The 25,164-nt window shown below is 36.3% G+C and overlaps 1 long non-coding RNA gene and 1 pseudogene across 1 annotated transcript; one reads left to right on the top strand and one right to left on the bottom strand.

Moving 5' to 3' along the window:
• Positions 1 to 6,458: 6,458 nt before the first annotated feature.
• On the bottom strand, positions 6,459 to 22,484 carry LOC118985886 (uncharacterized). The gene is made up of 3 exons (XR_005066220.1): positions 22,376 to 22,484; positions 18,686 to 18,693; positions 6,459 to 6,471 (listed from the first exon to the last, which is right to left on the bottom strand). It is a non-coding gene; the product is annotated as an uncharacterized LOC118985886 (long non-coding RNA).
• Positions 22,485 to 23,030: 546 nt separating this feature from the next.
• On the top strand, positions 23,031 to 23,128 carry LOC118986015 (uncharacterized; annotated as a pseudogene).
• The last annotated feature ends 2,036 nt before the right edge of the window (positions 23,129 to 25,164 follow it).

Here is a 25,164-nt window from a genome sequence, read left to right as displayed (position 1 = left end):
TTATTTAAAAAACCATGAAGTAAATTATTAAAAAGTGGTGCTGTTTTTACCATATTGTTCTCAAGATTGCTAAAATATATACTGTTTAAGTTATTTTTTTACCTTTTTATTTTCATATAATTTCAACAGAAAAAATAAGGGATAATAGAAAGAACTCCCATGAGCACTTATTATGTTTATAATTCATTAACATTTTGCACCATTTACTTATATGCATAGAGATAGAGAGATACAGAGATAGCTTGAATTTTTTCCAAACAATTGAGAAAAATGGGAGATACTTCTTTGCCACTAAATATTATGGACAGAAGAAATTCTGTGACATGACTTTAGTAAATTGGTGAAAATTAGGAAATTTTTGCATCGGTATATTGCCATAATATAATCCACATTCCCTATTCCAATGGCATCAATTGTTTCATTGACATCTTGTATAAGTATTTTTTCCTAATTAAAGAATCTAGCTGATGGATATGAGCTACAGTCCAAGACTCTGTTTAAAATTTAGACATTTAATAGTGACAAATAAAAAGGCTTATCTGTGATTTAAAATAAAAAGAGTCAAGCTCTTACTGCAGAATTTATACGGTTGTCATACTTGTTTAGTCTTCTTTAATATGGAATTGTATTTCAGATTTTTCTAATCTTCTCGACCTTAACAATTTGAAAACAGTGGAAGGCAGATATTTTGTAGTATTTTTACTCAGTTTTGAGTTATTCTATTGATATAATTAGAATCGAGTTAAATATTTTCGGAAGGACTGTCACTGGCCACTGGGGTGTTGTGGTGTTCTCAGAGCATCATATCAGAGGCAAATGGTGTCGGTATGTCCCATTATTGGTGATGTAGCACTTTACTCTTAAAATCTCTTCCTTTTCAGCATTGGAGTTGGGTAGAGAGCTGGCGATCAGGCAGCCACTCTCTTATGGTATGTTTCCCAGCATTCCAGGTCCCAAATAAAATGCTTAGGGTAAAAAGATGTGAAATGGTTTATACAAGTAGTAAAATAGTTTTGTGAGTTCTGGTTATCCAGCACTGACAGGAAGCATAACCATACCAGCCTTGGTGGTCTGAATCCTTTCAACTAGGCTTCTAATGACTGATAATTTTGCTAAACACAGTGGAATATACATGACATTTTATAACACCTGTTCCTTCTGCAAATTTTCATTGTCATAGTACCTTGCCTCTTAGTTGTATTTTTGAAAGTGTATTAGTTTCATGCAAAATCAGTTCATGGGTTACTGTTACTCTTTTATACTACTCAACAATTAGTGATTATTTATATCATTACTTCAGCAGGACACTCAAGCTTAACAGCATAACTGCTAATGCTCTTTCCCTGCTTGAGAACCAGCTTCAGAGCATTTTACTCAATCCTGAACCTGTCCTTCTTCCTTTACTACTAACTGCAGCTTCACATTCTCCCACTAAACTCTACACCATCATTTCACTGCCCTCTGGTTTCAGCCATAGCATCTGAGTTAGCAGCTTTTGCTCCTGTTGACCTAACATATTTTCTTCTCTTTTGCCCACATTATTTGAAATATATAATATTTCCATGTTGAAAAGTGTGAAGAAACCAAAATTTAATCAAAATGTGGTGATGCATGACTTCTCCAGGAAACTTGGATCCTTTCCTAAATGTACTCTCTTTTCTATTGTTTTGCACAAATAAACAATGAAATCTAGATACCAAACTCATTCTTGTTTCTGGACAAGGGAATGGTTTCATGTCTTCTTTAGATATTTAGTAGAATCGACCAGTGAAATCATTTAGGCCTGTCGTTTCCTTTCTTGGAAAGTTATTAATAGAACAATTTCTTTAATACATGTAGTTCTATGTAGATTACCTCCTTACCTTTTTATGAGTGTTTTGCAGTTTGTGTCTTTCAAAGAATTGGTCCCTTTCTTCTAAACTATCAAATTTGTGGCTATGGAGTTGCTCATACATTTTTTTATTATTCTTTAATGTTATGGGATCAGTAGTGATGACCCCTCTTTAATTTCTGATATTAGCAAGTTGTGTTTTCTCCCTTTTTGCCCTTATTAACATGGCTGAAAGTCTTTCAAATTTATTGATTTTTCAAAGAACCAGGTTTGGTTTCACTGATGCTTTCTTTTTTTTTCCATTTTTTTATTTAATTATTTTTCAAGTACAGTTTTCTATTACTCCCATCCCATCCCATCCTCCCACCCTCCCCCCTCCCTCCCATTTCCACCCTTCTCAGTTGTTGTCCATGTATCCTTTATATAGGTTCCTCTAAATCCCTCCCCTATTTCCCCTGAAATTCCCTCCCCTCTCCCCTCTGGTCACTGTCAGCCTGTTCTCTATTTCAGTGTCTTTGGTTATATTTTGCTTGCTTGTTTGTTTTGTTGTTTAGCTTCCTGTTAGAGGTGAGATCATATGGTATTTGTCCTTCAACACCTGGCTTATTTCACTCAGCATAATGCTTTCCAGTTCCATCCATGTTGTTGCAAAAGGTAGGAGCTCCTTCTTTCTTTCTGCAGCATAAAATTCCATTGTGTATATGTACCATAGTTTTTTGATCCATTCATTTACTGACGGGCACCTAGGTTGCTTCCAACTCTTGGCTATTGTAAATTGTGCTGCTATGAACATTGGGGTGCATANATCAAAATGTCCATACTACCCAAAGCAATTTACAGATTCGATGCAATACCTATTAAAGTACCAATGGCATATTTTACAGACATAGAACAAACACTTCAAAAATTTATATGGAACCATAAAAGATCCCGAATAGCAGCTGCAATGTTAAGAAAGAAGAACAAAGTAGGAGGGATCACAATACCTGATATCAAACTGTATTACAAGGCCACTGTAATCAAAACAGCCTGGTACTGGCATAAAAACAGGCACATAGACCAATAGAACAGAATAGAGAACCCAGAAATAAACCCAACTGTCTACAGTCACTGATGCTTTCTGTTGAGAGTGAGAAACTCCTGTGCAAGCCCCCCTGTAACGGGCACCTGCTTTCAGCAATTCGTCAAGATTACTACTTAAACGTTTCTTCCAAATTATGTCTGCAGAGCATTCTGCTCCATGCAAACAGACGTCAACTGTATTTTAAAATACTGACCGATGCACTGCTTATTTTTATTTTCTCAGTAATGTTATCCACTTCATTATTTACATTTCACACATAAGAAAAATGGTCTTGAAAAAGATTAATTAAATTGCCCTAAGATGAATCAGTTTACAAGGGGCAGAACCAGGATTCAAGCTCAGGCTTTGGTTATTAAAACTCACTTTCTTTCCATACCGCTGTTGTGTAAGTACATCATTTTATTCTTTTCCTTAACGAGAGTTAACAATAATGGTAAATTATTTCCAGAATGGAGACAAAACCAGTGATATTGCTATAAGGGCGTGCATAACTACAGCTGGGCAAATACCTCCTTCTTAGAAGCCATACCTCCTTCCCAGTGAGGCCTCTAAACATTGTATCAGACCAGTTCAAGGAGTGGTGGTTTAAGCTACAGAGCATTTTCGTTTATTTCCAGACTTCAAGGCTCTACTTTGCCTACAATTTCAAACAGTCTAGAAAGTAAATTTGGTTAAGTTAAAAAAAAGCCACAGACAAGAACTGTGTCTTAGTAGCCTGTACTTATTTCCAGCAGAGGAACGTGGCATTTCAGGATCTTAAGTTATTCTTAAGGTTAAAATTAAACACTGATCAAAATTCTGGTACTGTTTATTAGTTTATTATTAGAATTACCTGGAGGGCTGGTATTTGCTGTTCTTTCTATTTTTGACATGGAGCTGGGGCAGTGAGGAACTTTGTATCCTAAGAGGATTTCCCCCAAACGTGATCATGCATTTTTTTAAAACAAGAGGAATCATACTGCATTAGCTTACATAATTCCACCTCATTTAGAGTGTGAAGTGACATTACCTCTCTGCCTTCCTCTAAAGAGCTTGGAGGAAACAAGATTGCAGTCGGAACACACACAACAAAGCCCCTTTCTGTTTTGCTGTACATGAAACATTTTATTATATTTCAAAACATGTTACATCAAAATCTAAACATTCTCTTTGATAAAACTTCTACTTTGTGAAAACCAAGGAAGTTGTTCTATTTCTTTCATATGTCTAATTTTGCCCCTTTTAGTTAATTTAGCATCTACATTAACAATTATAATGTTGAAGGTGTAAATATTAAAATATTTAAAAATTTTGAGATAAAATTTAACTATTTTATTCCTTTTTATAGAGAGTATGCTCATTGGTAGCTTATATTTCTCAGCTGCTGTTAATTTTTCTGTCATTCTTTTGTCTCTCTGTTCTTATTATTGCCTGAACTTTTCTGATCTATCGTATGTTAGTCTGATTCTTTTCTTTTTTTTTGGTGACTCAAATCTGATGTTGAAGCCATATAATGAATGTTTCATCTTGGTTGCTGTACTTTTTAACTAAAGAATTTCCATTTGGTTCTTTTTAAAAATATTTTTATCTCTTTATTGATATTTTCTATCTCATAAAACATTGTCACCATATCTTCCTTCAATTCTTTAGACATGGTCTCTTTTAGTTATTTAAATATGTTTGTAGTGGCTACTTTGAAGTCTGTCTGCTAATTGCTACTTCAAAAGCACTTCCTATTGTCTACTTTTTAAAAATCATTCGGTGTGATCACAATTTCCTGAGGCTTTTTGCATCTTAGCATATTTTTCTTGAAAATGGGACATTGTAGAGATATATTGTGGTAACACAAGATTCTGACCCGTTCACTTGAGGCAGGTTGTTATTTATTGATTGGTCATTTATTTATTTGCTTGGTGACAGAGCTGAACTGATTCTGTGAAATCTGTTTCCCCTTGAGTATGACTTGTGACCTTTTATGTTCCTGCTCAGATATTTTTTGATGTTTTCATATTTTATCCTGGCTACCTAAGGGTTGCTCATGGATCAGAAGAGACCATTTATTACTCAGAGGTCATGTTTGGCTCCCTAGGGGTTGTGCCTGTATCCACATAAGCCATTTATTACTCAAAGGTAGTGTTTAAACAAAGAGATTGTACAAAAAGCAACCTTAGATCTGGATTATATATGCTAGTATACTAATGCAAGGAAAATAGACTTTAAACAAGAAATGCTCTAAATGCGTGTGTGTATATATATGTATGTGTGTGTATATATAGAGAGAGAGATTTAAAATGATGAAAACCTCTTAGCCAGTCAATTTTTTTAATACTCACCTGAGAATATGCTTAGATTTTAGAGAAAGAAGAAGAACGGTTGCAGAGAGAGAGAAACATTGATGTGAGAGAGAAACGTCAACCATTTGCCTTCCATACAATCNTGCCTGTATCCACATAAGCCATTTATTACTCAAAGGTAGTGTTTAAACAAAGAGATTGTACAAAAAGCAACCTTAGATCTGGATTACATATGCTAGTATACTAATGCAAGGAAAATAGACTTTAAACAAGAAATGCTATAAATGCGTGTGTGTATATATATGTATGTGTGTGTATATATATAGAGAGAGATTTAAAATGATGAAAACCTCTTAGCCAGTCAATTTTTTTAATACTCACCTGAGAATATGCTTAGTTTTAGAGAAAGAAGAAGAACGGTTGCGGAGAGAGAGAAACATTGATGTGAGAGAGAAACGTCAACCATTTGCCTTCCATACAATCCTTGACTAGGGATCAAACTCACAACGTAGTATGTGCTCTGACCAGGAATTGAACCTGCAGCCATCTGGTGAACAGGATGACACTCCAATATATTAAGACATCCAGCCGGGGCTAGATTTTTCATCTTTATTATTGGAGGTGTTTATGGCTGGCAGTTGCAGTCACAGGTAAAGGAGTTCCTGTTTTTGTCACATTTAGCCAAAAAGGAGCCGAGAATTTTTTTTCTCTGTAACCACCCCTGGGAAGGCATCACCTTGACCACACATACAATCTCCCAGGCTGTCAGGGGTGGGTGAAATCTTATGTTAAGCCCTATTTTGTAAGAGTTGCCTCTATGTATTTGTCTGCTCAGGCTGCTGTAACAAATTACCTAGACTGGGTAGCTTAACCAGTGGGTATTTATTTTCTTATAGTTCTAGAGGGTAGAAGCTCCAGATCAAGGTCAACTTCTGGTGAGGGCACATTTCCTGGCTTTCAGAGAGTCGCCTTCTCACTATGTCCTCACATGACAGAGAGAGGCGGTAAAATGGGGAAAAAGAGGTAGAAAGAGAAAAAGAGAGAGAGGAAGAGAGAAAACTATCTGGCATCTCTTTTAAGGTCATTGATCCTATTGGATCAGAGCCCCACCCTTATGACCTCATTTACTCTTAATTACCTCCATAAAGACCGTATCTCCCAATATAGCCACATTGGCTGTTGGAGCTTTAACATAGGGAGTTTGGGGGGATGCAAATACTCAGTTCATAGCACCCTATGTCTGAGTAGCTTATTGTTCATCCAGTTATTGGTCAGAAGTTGTGCTTAAATTCCTAATGCTATTGAGACTTCTGCCCAATGTTGCCTGATTTCTGCATGACTTGGAAATGCTTTCAGTTCTTCTCCACATCTTGGTCTAATTGCTTCTACACTGTAAGAGCTGGTTGGGGCAGGGGTGCTCTGTTCCTCTCAACCGTATCTACTTAGAATAGAATTTGTACAAGTTGAGGCTAAGGTGGGATGAGAAATTTGATAAGCCCCCTGCTCCCCTCCTTTTCTTTCCACAGTTTGAAACCAAACCATGGAGTGGGATGCAAGGGAAGAGAGAGAAGTCATGTTTTTGGTTGCACCTTCCTCTATTAGAGTGGTAAAGTCCTTTCCATCAGGTGTAGTTCAGGATGGGCAGAAGATGGGGGAGTGGGAGCAGGTTGGCTGTGGCTCAGATACCATGGGCTCTTGATATTCTCACTGAGATTTAGACAATTGTACAAATGTTCCTCCATTTGCTGTGTATGTTCTTAAGGTTATTTCCAGGTACTGTACATTATTGCTTTTCATAATTTTTTCAGTTAAATTATTCATTAGAGAGCTTCTTTTGAATCCCCTCCTCCTCCATTTTATGAGTTGTCTCTCTAGATTTTTAAAACTGAAATTTAGACATTTTTATTTAGAAATGAAATTTGAATTAAATACCTTTTTCTGAAATAGCATTATGATTTGTCTTCAGTTTCACTTAATAGTGTTTTGTTTTTTTAATAGGAAGCTCTATTGACAATTGTCATAATTATATACCTGCTTGCTGAGGTTTTCCTTTGTAAAATTCTAACCTAGCATCTTTTAATAAATCATTTTCTTTCACCTGCTACCACAATGCTAAAGCCAGAGTTGCTTTTTGTTTTTACAAAAATGTAACCAAATAAAAACACTTTAAAAATAACCTTTTCAGGTGCTAAAGTGGGATAGAGATATGGCCATAATTTATCAAATCTTATAATAAATAAACTTATAATATGATTTCTAGTATTTCAGTTAAATTTTCTCTACTACTGGATATTACTTTATTTGTTCATAATTTTAAAGGTTGAAATTAAAAGAACGTGTACTTTAGAATCCCCAGGATATAAGCCTTACATGTAAACACTTGATGTGTGACTTGGGGAAATCACTTCACATTCTTGATCCCTTTGCACTGAAAAACAAGATAATAATACATACTTTAAAAAGTTTTAATAATTAGGTTATTACAGTAATATAAAATATGTGAAGTACCCAGCCTAAGTTTGCTTATACATTTAAGTTATTAATAAATATTTATTGCATGATGGGAGATACTTTCTTATAAAAGCATTTGCATTTTTAAAGCTTAGCATTTTCAATTACTTCTACTTTGTATATCTTTTCTAAGGTTCCTTGGTTTGTATGTGCTTTCTAATACAGTGTTCACATAGCTGTCAAAACTGAAGAATGCAAAGGAAAGGTCAGACTTCACCAGATAATTCTCGTTTCCATGGAAACTGACCTGACTTAGTAAAGAGCTGTAAGTACTTATAAATAAGCATGGATTCCAAAACTTTATTGCCTTCCCTTGACAGGTGTAGTGACCTTACCTGAGAAAGGGTATCGAATATTGGTACTTACTTATCTGTCTTTATTTGGCATTCACACATACTCCACCAAATAAAAAGTCTCCCATAAAATGAATCTAATATTTTTGAGGCAAACTACGTGACTATCACACATGCCCTTTTTTTTTTTCTTTTAACCAATGGTCACATTTTTATCTTTTGTTTCCTGGAAGAAGAAGCAAGATTCTGTCTGGTTTAATTTTATACACTCTTTGAATGTTTCTTTGGTTTATTGCTAAGGGGATCTCTGTTGGGGGTGATAGTCCTCTATGTATTTTAGACGATAAAATAAAAAATACCAATCACACTAAAGCTATGTAGAGCCAAGAGAGAGCCATTTGAGTAGTATCAGTCATAAATTAGACAGTATTTTGAGGTATGTTATTTTAGAGATCTATGCATTCGATAAAAGAGTCATCAGTACCAACTAAGGTAGAATTAGGTTGGGGCCACTTTTCACATAGAATAATAAATATCTGATTAATGTTTTTGTCTGTATTTGCCTATTTCCACAGCAACATTTTAAGTATTAGATCAACATTGATAATAGCTCATTTAAAAATTTGTGGATCAAAATACTGGTTCCTCTATTACTATTTTTCATCTCATACTTTTTTTCAGATCTTTTTCCTGTTTGTTTTTCTTTATTTTTTTTTCTTCCTTAAATTTGGCAAGTTATCTTAAGAATATTATGTCAATAAATATAATTAATCAGAGAAGTCTACAAGGATAGCTTAAAAATATTTAAAAATATTCAAGTATGTGTAATGTTGCTTTCAGGTGATATCAATATAAATTTAACCTTCTCAATATATTGGAATGAATCCTAGCAAATGAGATAAAAATGACTGAATAATATAAGCTTAGTGTCAATAATTTTTAAAAAGTAAGAGTAATCTCTATTAAAAACAGTTGACTTTAAGCTCAAATGTAAATCATAATTAATTGTTTTACAACTGGAAATAGTTTAGAATAAATCTTATAATGTGGAGTGAGCAGAACAAATCTTCCCCTATGTTAACTTTTGTTTCAAAGTCTGTTTTGTACAAGCAGAAATAAAAGAGTAATTCCTTATCTTATGCCATTGTTCCACCCTTATTAGAAATTTATTTAGTATTGATTGACGGTTCCATAAGATACATGGCCTGTTACGGAAATGCTCAGTGACTTGCCCAAAAGCATTGGTGAGCAGTAGAACCTTTGTTAGAAAAACTCTGTGCTCCTTCAAAGTCTGAGACTCTTTCTATGTACAACTCAAGCAATTAAATATACTAAAACTTTCAAGTACTAAAAATTGAATCCAGTCTAAATAACTAATTATGAGAATTTTAGTCTTTAGCTGGGAAAAGAAGGGAAGGAAGAGGAATGTTGTATTCAAATTATGGTCTTTGTGTAGGTGCAGAATTCAGGAGTGATAACCATCTTTCTTAGGACATCTTCTGAAAGCAAAACAAAAGGGTTGAGCTTCTTCCTTTGAAAAGACGGTATATTACCTGTTTGGAATTAATAATCAGTCAGCAATCAAGCCCTGAACAACTTATGCTGTATAACAACATAAATGAAGCAAAAGGCACACTCTCTAATGTTTTTTATAAGCCCCAACAATATACCTGGTGAAATAAACATGTATAAAATATTGCTAAAATAAAATACAAATCTGGCCTGTTATAAAAAATTACCCCTTTCTGGTAATGGCTCATTTTCAACCTTGCAGCAAGACAAATACTGAATTGGAAGTATTCAAAACCAGAGGGCTGCTTACTATTTATTATTTATTTTATTTTATTTTATTTTTATTTATTCTTGTTCAAGTATAGTTTTCTGTCTTATATTCCCAGCCCTGCCTGCCCCCTGCCCAGTGCTCCCCACCTCCCTCCCAGTTTCACCCCCAACCCTTAGTTATTGTCCATGTGTCCTTTATACTTGTTCATGTGAGTCCTTCCCCTTTTCCCCTATGATTCTCTCCCCTCTTCCCTCTGGACCCTGTCAGCCTGTTCCATATTTGAGTGTCATTGGTCATATTTTGCTTGTTTGTTTGTTTTGTTTAGATTCCTGTTAACAGTGATATCATATGGTATTTGTCTTTCACCACCTGGCTTATTTCGCTCAGCATAATGCTTTCCAGTTCCATCCATGATGTTGCAAGGGTAGTAGTTCCTTCTTCCTTTCTGCAGCATAGAATTCCATTGTGTAAATGTACCACAGCTTTTTGATCCAGTCATTTACCAATGGGCATCTAGGTTGCTTCCAACTCTTGGCTATTGTGAATTGTGCTGCTATGAACATTGGGGTGCATCAGTTCTTTTGGATTGGTGTTTCAGGGTTCTTAGGATATACTCCCAAGAGTGGAATTGCTGGGTCAAAAGGCACGTTCATTTTTAGTTTTCTTAGAAAATTCCATACTGTTTTCCATAGTGGTTGTACCAGTGTGCAATCCCATCAACAGTGAACTAGGGTCCCCTTTTCCCCACACCCTCTCCAGCACTTGTTTGTTTTTTTGTTTATGATAGCCATTCTGACTGGTGTTAAGTGGTATCTCATTGTGGTTTTAATTTGCATCTCTCTGATAGCTAGCAATATCGAGCATCTTTTCATGTGTCTCTGGATTCTCTGTATGTCCTCCTTGGAGAAATGTCTGTTCAAGTCCTTTGCCCACTTTTTAATTGGGTTGCTCGTCTTCTCTGAGTGGAGTCAAGTGAGTTCTTTGTATATTTTGGAGATTAAACCTTTGTCTGAGGTATCATTGGCAAATATGTTTTCCCAAACTGTTGCTTCTCTTTTTATATTGATACTGTTTTCCTTAGCCATGCAGAAGCTTTTAATTTTGATGGGATCCCATTTGTTTATTCTTTCCTTTATGTCCCTTGGTCCAGGGGACGTATCAGTAAAAATCTTGCTGCGTGGAATATCTGAGATTTTCCTACCAATGTTCTCCTCTAGGGCTTTAATGATTTCCCGGCTTATATTTAATATTAAATCAGTGTTCTAAATGGTGGTGACAAGCCCTGGACTGAGAGAATAGAAGGGTATCAAAAGTGATTATTAAAGCCGTGACTGGTGTAGCTCAGTGGATTGAGCACATGCCTGTCAATCAAAGGGCTGCCAGTTCAATTTCCAGTTGGGGCCCATGCCTGGGTTGCAGGCCCTGTCCCCACCCAGTATAGGGCATGTAAGAGGCAATCGCATATTGGTGTTTCTCTCCCTCTCTCCTTTTCTTCCCCTCTCTCTAAAAATAAAAAAATAAAACTAAAAAATTTCTGTTAAGGTAGAACTCTATCACTCTATTCTTTTTTGTGTGTGATGAACCAAAACTCTACTTATCCTTTAAGGTGCAGCTCAAATGTGAACTCACTGAAGAATTTGAAAGAATGACTGTTACCATTTTTTGTGCTTTCAAAATACTTTGTTCAAAATACCAATATATCATTTATTGGAATGTAGAGTTAGATCCTACCACACTCAGTGCTGTAGATTTAGTGCTTATGATCGTACCAGTCAAAAAGTTGTTACTCTATACATGTTTGCCAAATTAAATTATATCTGTCAGTTTCCCCCCAAACCCAGTAGTTGAGATCAAACAATGAGATCTGCAAGGATTAGATAAATTGGGGTTAGTTAGAGTCTGACTTTACAACAGCCATTCTCAGAGAAAGGGTCTTGTGTCAGAAAAGTTGTTACTGGATTTTCTTCATGCCTACCCAGGTCACAGTAAAATAGCTTTCAGCTGTACATGGTAGCATAGGCTCTGCTGATGTGACTTTGAAAAAAGACAGGCCAACTATGTTTGGGGGAGTTTTCTAAAAATATATGATTTGTTCTCTTCTGTGGACACTATATAATATACTAAAACATGCAAAAACAACATGCTGTCTTCTTGTATAAACAAAAGTTGAAAATGTTTTTATAGAAGTTTCTGTTTCTTGGCTTTGTATTCATCACCATAGCTACTCAAATGGTGATCAGTTTTTATCATAACTCTGATAAATTGTCTGACAATTGTAAGTATTACAAAGATGATACATAAATATTATGTGTGTTGTCAACGGGATGCAGAGACATGTGTGTTGCTTAGTGTTATTAAATTGTCCACTATACCTAAGCCTTTACTCTAGATTGTAAGGCTGCCTCATCTGAGCAGGATGACATAGGAAAGGAGATGTGTTATCTAAAACACCCCAAATGGTGGTTTCCACGTCAACTTCCAGGGCTTGAAACTTGGACTCCAAACTACGATTTGCGCTTGAACAAGCATAATAAACTGATGTTTCTTCTTGTGGATAAAATAATTTAAAAAATATTGGTGTTAGCCCAAAAGTTCATAAAAGAAACCATAGAAATCAATCAGTTTTGGTGTCTAGATTGATTGATTGAGGCACATGCAGCCTCACTGAAAAATAAAATTTAGATATACTAGGCCATAAAAATAATTACTTTTAATATTGTAAAAAAAAAATAATGTTTTCTTTGCTAATTTAAACAAATGTGATCCTTATGAAATAGTCTTATCAATAACATTTGAACTTATTCTAAAAACTTCTAAAAATTATTCATTCCAAATTTAGTAAGATATATGGACCATTCCATCATATTTCTGTACCTGTAAATATGCCAATCTTCCAATTATTTCATTTACAGAGAGAGAGCACTTAATCCATTTAGGACCATCTATCAAATTTTTATCATTTCACTATAGTATACAAGGTGTGGTTAAATTGGGTTTATAATTGTTCATATGAAAAACAATATAATACTTAATAAATAATAATATAAAAATAAACTTTGCATTTTACACACTCATAACTGTAAACCTACTTTTACCCCACCTTGTATATAACACCAACAACTTCTATTATTTAGAAAACAAAAATAATTTACCCGTTTTTTTCCGAGAAGAAATGTACCAGTGTTCAAAACCACATGTGTGTATGTATGTGTGTGATCTCATTTACCCCTGCTAATCATGTATACAGAACCCACTATTTTCTCTTGTTTGTTTTCTACTTAAAAATGTATCTTGGGGCACATTTTACACATCATCTCCCATATTTAAATAACTTGGAAGTTGTCTCTCTACTTCATGTGCAGAAAATAATAAATACAAACCTTATTCTTAAAAATATCTCTAAAGGGTTCATAAATATAAATAGAAGACACAACATTATAAATCTTCTAAAGGAAAACATAAGAGAAAATCTACGTGACCTTCAGTTTGACGATGAGTCTCCAGATACAAGTATGGTCCATGAAAGGAAACATTGATAACTTGGATTTTAATCAAAATAAAAACCTCTGCTCTCTGAAAGACATTGTTGAGAGAAACAAAAGAAGAGCCAGAAATGCGGAGAAAATATTTTGAGCACATATCTGATGAAGGAATTACATCTAAAATATGCAAAAAGAACCTCAACAGCAAGAAAAAACACTTGCAATGTAGGTCAGAGTTTACAGTGGAGAAATCTAGCAGCCACAGCCTTGGTCAGGCGATCAAGGTCAATATGAATATTGGTAAGTCGTGTTGGTAGTATGTGTCCTTAATATGCCACAGTGAAAATGGCAGTTCACCTTTGTGGTCTTCTTCTCCAGAATGTATAACTACAGTTTAATCAAAAAAGCAATCAGAAAATTCACAATTTATGAATAATTTACAAAATACCTGGCCAGTGTTAAGACAATTAATACTCAAAATTTTCTAGGTCATCAAGAACAAGGAAGTGTTGAAACTCAAATCAAGAGGAGCTAAAGGATTCATTCCTGTTAATGTAAGGTTGTGTCTGGTACTGCATCTGTGACAGAAAAAGGACATTAGAAGAAAACTAGGAAAAGCTTAATGAAATATGGAATTTAATGACATCGATAGCGATACATTAATTGCAAAGATTGTACACTATTAATGTGAGATTATATGAGAGGGAACTGTGTGAGGTAGATGAGAAATAACTGCACGATCCTGGCAAGAAAGCTCAGTCTGCTGTGGATCATCAGAGCCTGAGCAAGTTTAAGAGAGCGTTCCTCCAATGGTCATCTGGTGCAGGGTGCCGGAGTTAAGGGAGCTGAGAGGGAAGGGGGGAAGGATATGGGAGCCAGTTGGTTACCGTATGAAAGGAGATTATACATATAAAAAGGAACAAAGCTAGCGTGAACTGTACAGTGCTCCCATATCTGTGTTCACTAGCTAGTTAGTGATTTGTATGTGGACACATGTTTGTCATGTAAGCATGGTTCTCTCCTTCTGTCTACTGTGAGGGCCTTGGACCATGAACACAGCTGGTGCTTACATATTGGTTCCATGGAGAAGTGGTTGATTCTAGGTTTGAGGCATTGGGAGTGAAAGCTAAAATCTCTAAGCCAAAAAGGAGGGAGGATGTCAAAAAAATGGGAATGTGAGAAAAAGACACACAGATCAGCTTGAACAGGAACCACCAGAAAATTAGAACAATTGGAATATAAAATATATAATAATAGTAATGAATTATAACCTGTTGAATGAAACAAGAATCCATGAGTACATACTGATATGAACCTTTAACTGTTTCAAAAGAAACAAATAAAATGCATAGTTTGAAAGCACTTCCCCACAAAATACTTATTAATTTAAAAAAGGAGGGGGAGAAGATAATTTTACAGTGAAGAANAATACTTAATAAATAATAATATAAAAATAAACTTTTTTTTATTAGATAGATTCTAGGTTTGAGGCATTGGGAGTGAAAGCTAAAATCTCTAAGCCAAAAAGGAGGGAGGATGTCAAAAAAAATGGGAATGTGAGAAAAAGACACACAGATCAGCTTGAACAGGAACCACCAGAAAATTAGAACAATTGGAATATAAAATATATAATAATAGTAATGAATTATAACCTGTTGAATGAAACAAGAATCCATGAGTACATACTGATATGAACCTTTAACTGTTTCAAAAGAAACAAATAAAATGCATAGTTTGAAAGCACTTCCCCACAAAATACTTATTAATTTAAAAAAGGAGGGGGAGAAGATAATTTTACAGTGAAGAAACCCGTCAGACACCAATTTACTGAAGTGACCGAATCAGATCTCAGAAATGGAACAAGTGAAAATTGCACACCCCCTGACAGATGCAATGAGAATGTGGCACTGCTTCTGTGCTATTTCTGACAGAGGTGTATAACCTGAACAGAAGTATGAGGGGTCATCAGAAAAGCCTTCTACACTGAAGAAAACTAAACACTTGACATCAAAATGTAACATGTAAGTCTAAGCTAGATTCTTTTGTTATTAAAAAGCAGTTTTGGACAATTGGCAAAACTTTAATTGAGGATTAGTTATTAGTAATGTATCTAATGTTATATTTCTGATGAATGTGTCATTCTTCCTGTGGAAATACACATTAGAGCATTTCAAGGTCATGGGATATTAGGGTAACAACTCATTTTTTTAAATATTTGTCTTATACACTGGAGAAGTTTTAATCTCACAAACATGACATTGAACAGAAGAAGCAAGTCAAAACCATACATTTAGTATTATTAAATTTTGTAATGACTCAAAAAAGATAAAACTAAGCTATATTTTCCAGAAGACATACATGGTAATAATTTCTTGAAAAAGCAAGGAAGAGAATTTTATGGGAGTCAAGGTAATTCTTTCCTCTCTAAGAAAAGGGGCTCACAAAAGTTTTGGGGGTAGCAATTACATATTTCTTGACTTGGAACATCATTATATAAGGGTATACTTTAAATTAGTTAATGACTTGCTTGTTAGTTTCATTATATTTTTGTGCATTTTGTACAGTTAAAAAAATAAGGTATTATAGAATATCATAGAACAATTTTATAACCATGGACCATAAACTTAGAGCGGGGGATGCCTTACTAACAGTCCATTTATTTAATCTATGAATTTCCTGAACCACCGGTGTTTTATACCAGGAAAAAAACAAAAGAAAAAATATACCAGTTATGCGATACATCTTCACATCAAGGACGGTGACATGTGAAAGAACGTATGTGTGATCCCAGCTACACAGTGTGGGATATCTCAGTGCAGTGTCCTCGTTCTTATTTGAACTTCCGAGTCAAAATGAGATGGATGCTTTTGCAAAATTAACTCTTACACTGTGAGATCTTCACTCCAACAAAGATATTGCAGGTCATATGTTTATTTGACATAGTATTTGACCCAATGTATTTAACATAGTAAAATTTTTGTATAGTTTCTGACTAGGAAATAGATATAACGATCATCCGAAGGCAAAGCACAACTTGAAAGGAATGTTTTTCTGAATAATTTGGATAGATTTTTATAATTTTTTTTCATTTGCAATGCATATATTTGGCAAAGGACTCATATTCAGAATACATCAAAAAACTTTTACAGCCCTGGCTGATGTAGCTCAGTGGATTGAGTGCGAGCCTGCAAACCACACGATTGGGGTTCGATTCCCAGTCAGGGCACATGTCTGGGTTGCAGGCCAGTTCCCAGCAGGAGACTCACGGGAGGCAACCATACATTGATATTTCTCTCCTTCCCTTTCCCTCTAAAGATAAATAAATAAAATCTTAAAAAAAAAACGTTTACAGCCCAATAAGCTAAATACAAGCAACGTAATTTTTTTAAATGAACAAAATACTAAACACATTCTTTACAAACTAGGATATTCAATGTAATAAGTAAATAAAACATCACTCAACAGTATTAGTTCAGGGAATTGCAAGTTGGAAATTGCATTAAGATACCACTACACAGCCACCAAAGTGACTAAAATTAAAAGTTCTGACGACACCAAGTGTTAACGAGTTGCCCCATTGATGTGGAACGTTTCATACACTACTGATGGGTGTAGGAAAATCATTTTGATCAATGTTTTGCTCGACATATGTTTATGTTAAACACAGCAATGCCATTGTATTTTTAGCTTTAATATTTTATTTCTTTATTTATATTTAAACTACATTTTTATTGTTGTTCAAGTACAGTTGTCTCCATTTCCCCCCCACTATTCCCCTGACCCCAACCATCCCCACCTCCTACCCCCTTTGGTTTTGTCCATGTGTCCTTTATACATGTTCCTGAAAAGCCTTCCGTCTTGTAGATTTTTAAAACTTTTAATAAAACAAGTCCTTATATGTAAAATATCATGACAAATTACATTGGGTCACTTTTTAAATATTGAAACCTGTTTTTTATTATTTTCCTTTCTTTTCTCCTGGAAGTTCTACACAAAAACACAAAAATATTGTTTCCTCTTGGGACACTTCAAAATCAAAATTAATTATGCAAAGTATCTCATGCAGGTTGACCTAATGAAATTTAATGAATTTGTCTTGTTAATTCTAAACATCAGCCTCTGGGATAGTGCACACTTTGGTTAAACCAGGTAGAGAATCCATACGCTTACTCATTCTAACATATTTAGGCAGCAGTCAGATCACACACACTTGTTCAAACAAAGTGTGCATAGTCATATAGCAGTGTATATTCCTCTTACCCAGTGATTCTGTTCAAACGTAGCTCTCTGGTGGAAACTTATTGAGGTACTGGTGGACCCAAAAATATATATAAAATCATGATATATCAGGTGACTAATACTCTAACTGCCTAACAGGAATTTTTACAAACTTATTAATTTTCCAATTATTTCTGGAATGTTATTTTGTATATTGTTAATTGCTTGTTTTTGTGATACTTCCATTCCCTGGTGTCCTTTCTCTTTGCTCTCTCATGTTCCATTTCAAACGGTACCGTGTCCTCAGCTCAGCACAATTAATTGGTACCTCCAAGGGTTCTGGCCTGATTTCACTGCTCTTCTTTCTCTACTGCTCTCCTAGGGGAACTGCATTTACTCTACAAATGACTTTAATGACTACCTGGGAGCCAGAGCATGCTTAGATCTTGATTTCTAATCTTGAACTCCACTTTTCACTTGAGACAAACTGCTCAACATATCGTTGGTTACACAGACTTCAAAAATACATCCATCCTATGAACCAATGTCACCCCGATAAGTTTAACTTAAAAAACACATCCAACACATTCAGCACTGTGCTCATCTCTATTTACACTCATTGCCATGCTCAGGTCCTAATAATGTACAGCCTGGACTATTTCAGTAACTTTCTCATCTCAATTCCTAATCCCTCTATGCATCCTCCATTTCAGCATCTTCTCTAACAGCTCCTAATAATTACCTGGTTTACGAAATTTGAAAGTGTAAACTTGTTTGTGTCACTCGCTGCCCTTTTCCTAGGATCCAGAAATTGCTCTCTGTCACCTATAAGATAGAGCCTAAGCAACTCAGCAAGAGCCTCAGGCTTGGTGCCCCTCTCGCCCCACCTTGCAGCAGAACTCCATCTTGAAATGTAGCCTCTGATGATACCAGAACTTCTGTACTCCTTGGCGTAGATGTTGTGGTTTAAATTTCTCTGAGTTTGTATAACACCCTCTATGCCTCATGTGTTCTCAACTTTTTAAGGATTTGTATAGGCAGGTAACGTATTATAGGCTCAGAATAAGTAAACATGGTTTAAACAACACAGATGTGCAGAGGGAAAAATAGAAGCACCCCCCAGACCTTTCTCTCATCTTCCCTTGGGTCCATTCAGGTGGCAATCCTGCACTTGGGGGAATAGGAGAACGTAAGAAACTCCCGTCACTACGGCAGAGTCTGGGTGTCCTACACAGATGTAGGTAATTCCTGATCGTGGAGATAAAGAATGTCTGCCCTGACGCTACAGAAGGGAGTAAATTAAAACCAAACCTGTCCAGCCTTTTTGAAGATTGCCACGAGGTAGACTTTGTCAGGTTTGCATATCATGTTTTAATTGCTACTATATTGTATCCTTCTCAGAATGAAATAAAAAATTCACAGATTCAAAAATATTGTCACGTTGGCATCTGTGAGTTTTCTGTGGCCATTGAATCCTGTCTGAAATTTTTAATAATGCATTTAAATTCTTGTTTAAAAAATCTGGTTATTCTTTCAATCTATAAAGTGATCCTTGAATGATATCACCTGTAGCAATTGGTTTCTCTGCCTTTCTAAAGAGGGATAGTGTTGCAGACCACTCTGTCTGGTTCTAGGAATTGTATCTTGACCTCTTGTGGCTAAAGGCGAGGGACAACCTTTGGAATATGAGCCACAGGACACAAAGCCTGTTTCTGGTAGCAAATGCTGCCTCAGTTTCCTCTCCCTGCCCCCAAAGCTTGGTCGGAAGTCAATGACGGGATAAGACCCCTCACAGTGGGGGGACACCTAAGCCAGACTCGACCACTTGGGAGGCCTTCATGGAAGGACTTGGGGAGTGGGGGGGCTGCAACAAAGAGCAATAGACTCTCGCCCCCTCCCCCTCGCTTTGTCAAAGCCCAAGTCCCCGTGTTCTCTGGGAGAAGCGCTTCCTGGCTCTAATCCCCTTAAGCCTGAATACCTGTTGGGGAGAGGGGCAGCTCCTTGCCTTGCTAGAGCGTGTCTGGGGGGAAAAATCTGGCATCACAAGGACTTCCTGATAAACCTGTGAAATCTGCTCTGCTAAGAGTGCTTTCATTCATATGTTAAGGGTTCGAGCAGGAAACTCTAAAACTCCGTTCCTGACAGACTCTGACTCATACTAAGCCCTCAGATTTCTTTGAAATATTATTTACTGTTTGATCCTTGTTGCCCTGTATTCCTGTGTATTACAACCCAATAAAAGCCCCTGGAGGAAGGAGCTCAATGCCTTTTTCCCCTGAGAAACTGGCCACTTCCTCTCCCCAAGCAGATCACATCATGTCTCAGTCATGATTACTCTCATCCGTGGCGGCTGGGGGGACTTGCAATCAAAGTTGCCCCCACAGGATAGCACTTTGATATCACATAGTTGCGCTGTATAACATTACCTAATGCTACTGAAAATGAGTAGAGTTTTTATTCATTTTGGACCTTTAAGTTCACAGAATTCAGAGAAAGATGACACATATTTTGTTGGTTTTTCAAAGATTTTTTAGAATTAAAATATTATATTAACACCCGAAAGAAACATGTAAAAATTTTTTTTATTAATTATGTCACCAACAATAGTACAAAACTGAACATACTCTTACTATATGAATCAGCAGCTGAGTTCACTGGTATTTGTTGAAGTGAATTCAAAAGTTATCATCATCTGAACATAGATGTTTATAGTGTCTTTATCCATGACTTTCAAAACTTGGAAGCAACCAAGATGTCCATTGGTAGGTGAATAAGTGAACTGTTACATTCAGACAATGGCATAGCATTCAGTGCTAAAAAGAAATGAGCTATTAAACTATGAAAAGACATGGAGGAACCTTGAATCCACATTACAATGTAAAAAAAGTTAATCTAAAAAGAATGGTATTTTTTGGCAAATGCTGTTGAGTAGGCATGGGGTTCTTAAATGGGGGAAAATGTGCTAAATGTAAAAGAAAAAAACTGATAATTAAACATTGCTAAAATGAAAAACTTCTATTAATCAAAAGAAACCACCTAAAGTATGAAATCAGTATAGAGAATGAGAGAGATATTAACTGGCATATATATTTTTTTAAAGGGAGTGAGATAGAAACCCAAATATGTAAAAGAACTCCCAATATGTAAAAATATCAAAGTGAGAAAGACAAAACAGAATGTAGAGAATGAACAAATGACAATTTGATATAATCATATGCTCAGTATTGCTAAAATAAAAATGGCAACAATACCAAATTTTATAGCTTTGTAATATGTCTGCTAGTCTATGCTGAAACCCATCTCTCAGAATCCAATTTTCCGTTTGTTTCTGGAAAAGGTGGGCCATAAGATGGATTCTTGAGTGAGATTTGGGGGTTGGATATGAAGCAATAGCCATTTCACAGCCCACACATATAGTCACCAATCTGTTGACTCACCTTGATATAACTAAGCAGTGCTGGCCTGCAAATTACCTTGCAGTAGATTCTTCTTCTACCTCTGTGAATGTTGGGACCAGTGAGTGTGTTTCCTTTCATGACAGAGGCCCCAGCTGCTGCAGAACAGCCACAGTACCAAGCTTCAGCATTGCATGCTGAGACAGCAGTAAACTGCAACTGCTTAGTCAGATTCCATGCCACAAGGGTAAGGTCAGATCCTATACAAAATGTGTATATATATATATATTTATAAATGTGTATATAAATATAGGTAAAGAATGAAATGGAAACACAGGTCTATGCATTCATATATACATGCACCCATGTATAGGTTCTTAGTGCATCAGCTTCTGATTCTTCCATGAACTACATACAAAGATGTTCAGGTCATATATTGCTCATAGGATTATAAATTGGAGCAATCACTTTGGAAAACAACCTCTTAATCAGTATGCCAGTCTGTGAACCAGAAGTTTCATTTTTTTCCTATAATCCATTAGAATTGCATTTATATGCTCACCAAAACACATATAGAGAATGTTATAGCCACACTATTCATGATAGAGAAAAACTGGATCTACCCAAATGCCCATCAATACTAAAATGGATAAATAATTGGATGTATTTTGATAAAATAAAATTCTGTATAGATTGAGAATAAACAAATTATAACAGAACACACAATTGAGTACAGTAAGTCACAAAAGTGTACAATACTGTCTTATTCCACCTAAGTTCTAAAACAAGCAATATTTTCTATAGACTTAGCAATCACAATAGTAGTTGTGACACCAGCGAAGGGCTTCTTGCTCCCCCAGAGGATAAAAATTAAAAGAGGAGAGGAAACAGATTTGGAAGAGAAGAGATTTACTAAAAACAAGTTAAGGAAAAAAAGATAGAGGAAGGGAGCTCGGTGCACCAAGGGAGCACACACTGACAGAGCACCAGGCTCCCTGCATGGCTGCTGAGCTTCCTGGCTCATGTAGAGCTGGGTTTCTTAGCACTGGCAGAGCTTCCACTGTGGTTGGCATTGACTGGCCCAGGCAGATTGGTTTGGGAGTAGCCAAAGGGAAACCCAATGTTATCTAAGGGAGGCTCAAAAATGAACTTGTAGGATGTTCCCATCCATCTAAGAGAGGCTCAGACTGTTCTGGTTACTTTTGAAAAGTTAACAGTGATTGCAGCAGGGACCGAGAAGCTGCTTTCTAAAGCTAATAATATTCTCAGCTCTTGCACTAGTTGCCTGCAGGTACTTAGTTTGCGAAAATTGATATATTTGCACACTTATAATGAAATTTTATATCTATGTCTGTACAAAATACTTGTATACAGTGTTTTCAAAAATATACAGGAAAAAAAGGGTGAAAGTGTTTGGACACTCTTCACCAATTCCTGATGCATAGACTTGAAGGAGTCAGTGCAGCTTTTCAAGAAATGCCAATCTGTTCTCACTTTGGTGGCACACACAAAGTCTGTTCAGAAAAAGTCCAGCCATTCTTGATATAATAGGAATGGTTTGTGCAACCTCAATGTAACCTGGCAACCAAAGAGAATAGACTGGAATGCATGTGTGTGAACGATGATGACTTCATTGTACTAGTCAGTGGAGGCAGTAGAGGCTGTTGAGTGAGCATGTGTACTGTGTAGCCCTCACATTCAAAATGACTGAGTAGAGCAATGGATATGCATCAAATTTTGCTCTAAGCTTGAACATGCCTCTGCAGAAACTATTTGAATGATCCAGAAGGCTGCAAATATGAGCAACTGGTGATTGGCAGGTTCATCGTGACAACACCCCTGCTCAGGCATCACATCTCATGAAGAGTGTTTTGGTGAAACATCAAATCACCCAGGTGATTCGGTCCCCTACAACCCAGATTTGGCAGCTTGTGACTTCTGGCTTTTTCTAAAACTAAAATCATCTTTGAAAGTGAAGAGATTACAGACCATCAGTGAGATTCAGGGTCAGCTGGAGATTGAGAGAACTGTGTGAGGTCCCAAGGTGCCTACTTTGACGGGGACTGAGGCATCATTGTCCTATGTACAATGATTCTTGTATCTTCTATTTTCTCCAATAAAAATATCTATTTTTCACATTACATGGCTGGATACTTTCTGGAAAGATCTTTCATACTAAAATTGGAATGATACAGAAGAAACTAGGATGGCCCCTGCACAAGGATGACACACAGATTCAGAAAGTGGTCCATATATTTTTAATAAAGAAAAATATAAAGAAATGGGACTACATCTTTTTAAAAAGCTTCTACATGGATAAAGAAACCATCCATAAAAAGGAAACTGTCTCCATGGGAGGACATATTTGCCAATGATACATAGAACAAGGATTTAATTTCCAAAATATAAAAAGAACTCATATGACTCAACGCCAGGAAGACAAACAATCCAATTAAAAATGGGCCAAGGACCTGAATAGATGCTGCCTCCAAGGAAGACATACAAATGACCTATAGCTGTAAGAAAAAATGCCCAGCAGCACTAGCCATCAGAGAGATGCAAATTAAAACCACAGTGAGATATCACTTCACACCTGCCCAAATGGCCATCATTCATAAGTCAACAAAGAAGTGCTCGCGAGGACATGGAGGAAAAGGAAATCCTTGCGCAATGCAGACTAGTGCAGCCACTGTGGAAAATAGTATAGAATTTCCTAAAAAAATGGAACTACCATTTGACTCAGCAATTTCACTGCTTGGAATATACTCTAAGAATCCTGAAACACCAATTCAAAAGTAGTTATGCACCCCCATGTTCATAGCAGCAGTATTTAAAATAGTCAAGAGTTGGAAACAGCTTAAGTGCCCATCAGAAATGAGTGGATCAATAAATTGTGCTACATTTACACAATGGAATACTACCCTTCGGTAAAAAAAAATGAATTCCTGCCTTTTGCAACAGCATGGATGGAACTGGAGACTATTATTTGAAGTGAAATAAGCCAGGCAGTGAAAGACAAATGCCATCTGATCTCACCTATAACAGGAACCTAGTCAACAAAACAAACAAATGAGCAAAACGGAACCGGAGGCGTGGCATCATGGAATAGACTGACGGAGGTAAGAGTGGAGTGAGTCAGGGACTGTTTGAAAGAAGGTGAAGGGATTAGTCAAAGGACATACACGAAGGACCCATGAACACTAGGTTTTATTGGCAGATTAGTCCATTTCTTAGAGAATAAACAATTATTTTGTTTGAACATCTCAACTGAATGTTAAATGTTTGTTGTTTCTTTTAAACATTTTAAATCTTTAAAAAATTTAAAAGGTGACCCTTTGGTTCACAGGCTGGTGCTCAGTCCACTGAGCCACACCAGCCAAGGCCCAATGTTAAATTTTATGTACTAGAGCTACCATATCTCCTAGAGAAATAACAATTGCTTGTCAGCAGCATCACTGTGTCATTTGATGGCAAAGGGCCTTGGCTTTTCCGGTTGTACTACCACTCACACAACACATGCCTGCTTGCTCTCCTTTATTGCTCCTCCTCACTCACTTGTATACCCTTAAAGGCCCTTCTGCACTCCTTGTAACTCGTAGTATAAATAGTTTAAACAATAACAACAGGCAAAATAAAAGCTCTGCTCCTGACCATTAAACATTTTCATTGGACAAACAATGGAAGGGTTTGATGTTAATCCCGTATCTGCCTTTTATTTGCTGCCGATTGCCAAACAAATAAAGTTCCACTGGCCTCTGAAGTCACTTCTGTGATAAAGGAAGTTTTTATGTCTCTTTTGGTATTAAGAATGTATAAGCACCTAATTAATAAGATTTCTTTAAAATAATAGAGTAAGCCTCAATTTACAGTGATTCTTAAAACTTCACAGGTAAATACTGCCTTCATTAGAAAACATAAGCACTTTAAAATGGTACTGCAGGACCTTACAGAGTAACTGTACTTGTATTTACACCCTCTATGTGCAAGGTTAGATTTACATTGTTACCCTCAATTTGCCACGCTATGATTCTTTTAGTGAGGAAAGATTAAAAATGAGTAGTTCACGAAGGATTGGAACAGTTCTCTCTGTGGCTGCTGAGTGCCATGTCCACGGAGACTGGTCACGGGCTTGGCCAGGGGTCTGTAACCCTGTATAAAATATATGGGCATCAAAGAGGATGGGAGCCGCTTAGTTACTTTAATCACAGGCTGCATCTGTCACACAGGAGCTGCTCCTCTGAGGGACTCTCAAGCAGAAAGGTCATACATTCATGAAATTATGTTTCCAAAATAC

The sequence above is a fragment of the Sturnira hondurensis genome, unplaced genomic scaffold, assembly GCF_014824575.4.
Source record: "Sturnira hondurensis isolate 20B ecotype Veracruz unplaced genomic scaffold, ASM1482457v3 Scaffold0004136, whole genome shotgun sequence".
Lineage (NCBI taxonomy): Eukaryota > Metazoa > Chordata > Mammalia > Chiroptera > Phyllostomidae > Sturnira > Sturnira hondurensis.
The sequence above is the reverse complement of the archived record's forward strand: the minus strand, read 5'-3'. Positions and strand labels throughout refer to the sequence as shown.